This window comes from Lycium ferocissimum, unplaced genomic scaffold (assembly GCF_029784015.1).
Source record: "Lycium ferocissimum isolate CSIRO_LF1 unplaced genomic scaffold, AGI_CSIRO_Lferr_CH_V1 ctg24164, whole genome shotgun sequence".
NCBI classification, from domain to species: domain Eukaryota; kingdom Viridiplantae; phylum Streptophyta; class Magnoliopsida; order Solanales; family Solanaceae; genus Lycium; species Lycium ferocissimum.
In genome coordinates this window covers 1,451-8,380 of record NW_026721460.1, presented here as the reverse complement: position 1 = coordinate 8,380, position 6,930 = coordinate 1,451, and the positions used below count along the sequence as shown (strand labels likewise).

General features: G+C 37.6%; 1 non-coding gene and 1 pseudogene across 1 annotated transcript; both read right to left on the bottom strand.

The window, feature by feature from the left end:
* Positions 1–3,341: 3,341 nt before the first annotated feature.
* On the bottom strand, positions 3,342–4,027 carry LOC132043410 (small ribosomal subunit protein uS3c-like; annotated as a pseudogene).
* A 1,340-nt stretch (positions 4,028–5,367) lies between these two features.
* Positions 5,368–5,436, bottom strand: TRNAT-UGU (transfer RNA threonine (anticodon UGU)). The gene has a single exon. It is a non-coding gene; the product is annotated as a tRNA-Thr (tRNA).
* Positions 5,437–6,930: the final 1,494 nt, after the last annotated feature.

Here is a 6,930-nt window from a genome sequence, read left to right as displayed (position 1 = left end):
ATGTTATAGTGTTATAGGATAATAAGATGGTTAGAAATCCTTTATTTTTTCAACCTAATCGCTCTCTTGACTTCGAAAAAAACTTTCTTTATCAATATACTGTTTCTTCTACACAGACATCTCCATAATAGAAAATGGCAATAGTTAGGATTCATTAAAAAAGTTGAGAATCCACTCATGGGACAAGAAACCCTTCCCGCATCAGGCACTAAAAAATTTTTAACGTCTAATTAGATCGGGAATCATTCAAATTAAGAACAAAAGCTCATTGCTTTTTCTTTCCCTATAATTTAATTGAACGCAATTTCTATCCATTTATTCATTCGACCTAACTTTATTTTGTTCTCGTTCCAAGAATTCTAACATGGTTTTATACCCATCTAGGAACAATGAAATTTTTTCCGTAACTTTCCGTTGATACGACATGCTATTTTTACCATTCATTCCCTTTCAGGATCAGTCGTGGTCTTCCAAACTTTACCGAGAGTATGGAAGAATCCTTCACTTCATCCATATGTGTAAAAGACACTAGCGGCACTTAAAAGTCGAATACTCTACCGTTGAGTCTGTTCAGGGTTCCAAACTCAACGATGGCTACTAAACACGAGGGTTACGCTCGTTGCGGAACTTAACTGAACACCTTACGGCACGAGCTGACGACAACCATGTACCACCTGTGTCCGCGTTCCCGAAGCCACCCTTCTCTTTCAAGAGGATTCGCGGCATGTCAAGCCCTGGTAAGGTTCTTCGCTTTGCATCGAATTAAACCACATGCTCCACCGCTTATGCGGGCTCCCGTTAATTCCTTTGAGTTTTATTCTTGTGAACGTACTCCCGAGGCGGGATACTTAATGCGTTAGCTACGACCGTACGGGTCGATACGCACAGCGCCTAGTATCGTTTACGGCTAGGACTACTGGGGTATCTAATCCTATTCGCTCCCCTAGCTTTCTTCTCTCAGTGTCAGTGTCGGCCCAGCAGAGTGCTTTCACCATTGGTGTTCTTTCCGATCTCTACGCATTTCACCGCTCCGCCGAAAATTCCTCTCGCCCCTTTATTACTCCCCGGCTTGGTAGTTTCCACTTGTCCCGTGCTGAGCCACCGGGATTTGACGGCGGACTTAAAATGCCACCTAAAGATGCTTTACGCCCAATCATTCCGGATAACACTTGCATCCTCTGTATTACCGCAGCTGCTGGCACAAGTTAGCCGATGCTTATTCCCTAGATACCGTCATTGCTTCTTCTCCGGGAAAATAAGTTCACGACCCGTGGGCCTTCTACCTCCACGCGGCATTGCTCCGTCAGGCTTTCGCCGATTGCGAAAAATTCCCCACTGCTGCCTCCCGTAGGAGTATGGGCCATGTCTCAGTCCCAGTGTGGCTGATCATCCTCTCGGACCAGCTACTGATCATCGCCTTGGTAAGGTATTGCCTCACCAACTAGCTAATCAGACACGAGACCAATAAATAGAGCTGAGGTTATAGTTAAAGCCGCTAATAGAAAACCAAAATAACTAGTTATAGTAAGCATGATCGGGTTAAATTAAATGAAATATGTTCTTTTTATACATATGTTTAAAAAGCACTTACCTAAGTTTCAAATTTGGCAAAATAGGAGGGTAGGTAAAAATCTCAATTTCAATTGAAAGAATAAGTTAAATGAAAAGTTTTTGATTCGTCTATCATTATAGGCAGATAGCACGAACAAAGATAAAGTGACAGACACATAAAAGAAATTGATTCATCATCTGTAGCATCTATCCATCCCGGAATTCCAATCAACCGATTCATTGAGTAACTCTTGGGTAAACTATTAAATTAATAAGAGTTGTATTGTCTAACTTCATTCAAAAATGAAACTTGAATTTTTATAGAATCAAAATAGAAATGATTTTCGAATGACTCTACGAAATTACGTCGATACTTCCACATATTATGGGTAACGTAGGAGACATCTCTATTTTTCCCCCGGGGAATCTTTAAAATTCCCATTGCTTAACTTTCAATTCGCCTCTGACCATCAAATGAAATGTGAATAACCCGTCCTCCTCTCTTTGAAAGAAGGGGCACTTCCGCTTCCGTTTGCTTGAAACAATTTTGTCTTCTCCATATTACTATATCTCTAGAGTCAATAATTTTATATGAGGAACTACCGAACTCAATCACGTGCCGCCGTTACTCTTTAGTTTTCCTCGTCGAGGTCTATCCTATGCAGGGTACTCAAAATTGGATCGTGATTGATTTCTAGGTTTGGTCATAAACCTAATTAGTTATTTCCAATTACGTAAATCAATAGTTCAAACCGCATTCAAAGGTAGGGTATTTCCCATTTTTATAGGAACTTCTGTACCAGAAACAATGGTATCTCCAATTATAGCCACTCTGGGATGTAAAATATATCTCTTCTCACCATTCCCATAGTGTATGAGAAAAATGTATGCATTTCGATTAGGCCTTTGGTGTCCCCTCTCTATGCCTTGCGGTAATGATTCCTTTGGCATTAGGACCTTTACCACAACAACGCTGTCCATAGATCAAATTATTTCGTGGATTGGATTTCACTTGACTGTCTACAGTTCCATTGCATGTGCTCAGGGTAGAAGTTTTGTATAAATGTATCGCCATGCTATTAAGTATTTTTATTTAAGTTCTTTTCTTTCTAAGAGGTGGAATAGAATAACCTGGGTGAAGCGTAATGATCATACGTCTGTAATGCATTGTATATCCCATAATAGGTCCCATTCTTCTACTCTTTCCCGGAAGTCGATGACTATTCATAGCTATTACCTTGACACCAAAGAAGAGTTCGACCCAATGCTTTATTTCTCGTCCTAGTTGATCCGGATTCGACATTAGAAGTATATTGATTTTTCCCCAATAACGGAATACTTTTGTATCCAGAATTCTGCATATTTGATTCCATCCATAAATCGATTTTCTTCCCTATGAGTTATAGTCCTAATAAGAATACTAGTTCTTACTGTTCATATATTATGATATGAATATACCACATCAATTCGTTATGTATGGATGATGAGATTCCATTGATACAAAGACAATTCCAATAGACGTATTGGAGGGTCCCATTGGTGTGCATACAGCAGGAATGGAACCTACGAATTCGCCAATTATGAGTTGGGCGCTTTAACCATTCACCCATGGATGCTTACCGGGGATCCCCGTACATGGTGAATAACCAAATTCCAATTGAAATGAAATCTTTAGGAGAAATCAATGCAATTTAGGAGGAATCAATGAAATTTAGGAGGAATCAATGACATTTAGGAGGAATCAATGAGAGGACATCAATTCAAATCCTGGATTTTCGAATTGAGAGAGATCAAGAATTCTCAGGAACCCTACCTTCTCTGATCCATTCGACACGTGCAATTTCTTTTCCATCGATACGCCCCGCAATTTGTATTTGAATTCCTTTTGTATCTACTTGTTCTGTTAATTCAATAGCCTTTTTCATTGCTTTTCGAAATGAAACTCTATTCTTTAATCGTCCAGCTATAAATTCTGCAAGAATATTAGGGTTTCCGTAAGGTTTTGCAATTCTTGTGACAGCAATGTTTAGTTTTTGATTTACACAATTAAATTCTTTTTGTAAGGTCGTTTGTAATTCTTCGATTCCGCGCGGTCGACTTTCTATTAATAATTTTGGGAATCCCATAAAGATTATGACCTGGATCAGATCGATTCTTTTTTGAATCTCTATACGAGCAATTCCCTCGACGCCGAGGACGTTCTCATATTCTTTTGTACATAATTCTTGATACAATCTCTTATTTTTTGATCTTCTTGTAAACCTTCGAATAATTTTTTGGTTGTGAAAACCAAAGGGAATGATGACTTGGGTCGTACCAGTCTGAAACCAAGTGGATTTATTTTTTGTCCCATAATCCCCCACTATTATACATATCACGATACATCATAGCTATAGATTTTTTTTTCCTTCTCGTTTTTTTTAACGAATCTATCTCGACATATTCATCATCTAAAGATATATCTTTCATTACAATAGTTATATGACGAAGTCGATCTTTTTATCGGAAAAACTACGTCCTCGAGCTTGAGGTTTCAATTTCTTCACGGTAGTACCCCCATTGACTTCAACTTTACTAATGACTAAATTATTCAATTCGGAACCCATATTAGAACTAGCATTTGCTGTTGCAGAATAAACCAATTTCAAAATGGGATAACATGCTTGATAGGGAATGAGTTCTAGTATCATAAGTGTTTCCTCATAGGAACGTTCGCGAATTTGATCAAATACTCTTCGTGCTTTGTCAGCAGACGTAGATATATGTTCACCTAAAGCATATACTTTTTTTTTATTCTATAGCATATGGTTTGCCTCCTACTACTGAATCATAAGCATCTAGATTTTTTTATTAATATTAACGACGAGATCTATTATTGCTTTTTTCATGTCCTCTAAAATTTAATGTAGGTGCAAATTCTCCCAATTTGTGGCCTACCATACTATCAGTTATATAAATAGGCAAATGCTCTTTTCCATTATGGATAGCAATAGTATGACCGATCATTGTGGGTATAATGGTAGATGCCCGGGACCAAGTTACTATTATTTCTTTTTCTGCTTTTGTGTTAAGCTTATCAATTTTTTTTAATAAATGATTGGCTACAAAGGGATTTTTTTTTTAGTGAACGTGTCACAAGCTTACTCCTATTTTTTTTTTTTTTTTGTAAAGTTTTTGTAAAAACGAAGAATTAAATTCGATTTTCTCTCCTATTTACTACGTCGACGAAGAATCAAATTATCACTATATTTATTCCTTTTTCTACTTCTTCTTCCAAGTGCAAGATAACCCCAAGGGGTTGTGGGTTTTTTTCTACCAATTGGGGCTCTCCCTTCACCACCCTCATGGGGATGGTCTACAGAGTTCATAACTACTCCTCTTTTTATTAGTTAGTCCTGGTAAAGCCCCCAGGCGGCGTATTTTTTTGAAACGAGGTCCTCGGTAACGCGACATAAAGACTCCTTATTCTTATTTCTTATTTAGTATTTCGAATTAATTCTTATTTCTATTTATTTTATTTTTTATTGAATTTTTTTTTCCGTAATAAACCTAAACTAAAACTAAACTAAACTAAATGAAGCGAAGTTTACTTAAATAGTGTACTTGTACTATTACTATATATAAAGAAAAGAAGAATGGGATGAATTGGATAAATATACGAACCCTTCTATTATATATAATCCTTTCCTGACATAATTGGAAGTTCCTATAATAAATTGATAGCTTTTGGAAAGGGAGGAAGGCGCTATTTTAATATTCTTTGATTCCAAAGGAACATTATCAATCATATAAAAATGGAATAAAAAAATAGGGAATAACTGCCTATCGGAATCGAACCGATGACCATCGCATTACAAATGCGATGCTCTAACCTCTGAGCTAAGTGGGCTGTCACACCCCACCCTTGGTAAGGCGTGATTGGTACCCGGCACCTTACAGGAACCGAGCGAACCAGCTTATAACTCTCGTCCTTCGTATCTCGAATGGTAAAATAAGGATAAGGGCTAAATATGAACATTATATCATGCACAAGTATATGTACAATGGACCCATGATGCCGACATTACTACTATCACACTATGACTAAGCTGTACACGAGGCCCATGCTGCAAAGCCTCTATGAACATGGTCAAGTATATACGTCGGGACGGGACCCCGACATACCCTCTTGTCACAAAAAAAACATATACAACTCGGACTCGGCAATGCTCCGAAGAAGTGAGCTCACCATCAAAAGCTGTACTGTGAAGGCGGCCTACGATGAAAGATCCTCGTCTCGTCTATCTATACTGCGGGCATGAACGCAATATTCCAAGAAGGGACGTCGACGAGCAATGTGTGTAAGGCATTAATAGTAGTATGATATCAGAATGGAGATAATATAAGATAAAGTAAGTAATTATACATCACACTTTTCTTAAGATCTCTGTCATGTAAACTACCCGTCTACAAGATAAACATTTCATACACATCCATACATACATATGCATTCACATACACTTACTATACATACATCTATCATATCCGTACCTGGCCCTTTCGGGACTCGGTGTTATCTTACCCGGCCCTTTCGGGACTCGGTGCCATCCCCCACCCGATCGGTGGGGTACGTGCATACATACACACATATAAATAAAAATGCATAAATGAAATCAACATCATCGTTAGCATTATCATTATCACTATATCCTTTCTTAGAAGATCAACTATCTTAAGGTGAAACTGATAATGTCATGAGAGTATCGAGAACCATGAACTTAGATCGCATTAGAAATAGAATCGTCATCGCTACATCTCACCTCGAAGGAACAAGTATTATGAGGCGAGATCAATCACAAGGAATAGTCTCAAGATCATGAATAAGCTCAATAATCGTAAGGATCATGAGATTCATAGACTTCTAGCATTTGTGGAAGCAAGGATATTATGGATATGGCACGAAGGTTTATAACAAAAGAATCATGCCTTTAGAAAGAAAGGGTTTAGCCTTAACATACCTTTTAGTCGCCTTAACTTTAACTACTCAATGCTTGTCCTCCCAGGCTCGTAAATATATATTCAAGAAAATCTATATTATTGTTAGACTCACCTTTATACGCTTGTCCTAGTCCTTCAAATAAATCTTTCTACAATCTGCCGAAATTTCGACAACATCTCCCCTATATTCTTTACCTCCAAATACCAAAACAACTCCCAAACAATACCAACAACATCAACAACCATATCAATACCAATATATTCCATAAAACATCCCACACGATGTTTCTCCAATATTCAAACCAACCATAACAACATCCATAATACCATAATCAAAGAATTATATTCAACTCTTTATGATTTTTTTTTTTTCTATGATTCTTTCCTTTTCAAGAATTGCTA